Raw genomic sequence first — 282 nt, 5'->3', positions numbered from 1 at the left:
AGATCACTTATGGACCACCCAAGAGCTGTCTTGTGTGTCCTTAGCACCTGAATTAGTGCTTTCTCTTCCTGTGGCCCTAAAGCAGAGCTTATGATTACAGGAAAAGTGTCACCTTCTCCCAGAAATACATATTTTAGGAATGATGGTAGTGGTTTGAGCTCGGGTTTAGGAGGTTTCTCCTCTTCCTGAGGAGTTTTCAGAGGTTTTTTTATTTCCTCTGGTTCCTCCAGATCAGGTTGAACATCTTTAAAAATGTCCTCTAGCTCTGATTCGAGACTCTCA

Source organism: Arachis ipaensis, chromosome B04 (assembly GCF_000816755.2).
Source record: "Arachis ipaensis cultivar K30076 chromosome B04, Araip1.1, whole genome shotgun sequence".
Classification (NCBI taxonomy): domain Eukaryota; kingdom Viridiplantae; phylum Streptophyta; class Magnoliopsida; order Fabales; family Fabaceae; genus Arachis; species Arachis ipaensis.
This window is presented reverse-complemented; position numbering follows the sequence as displayed.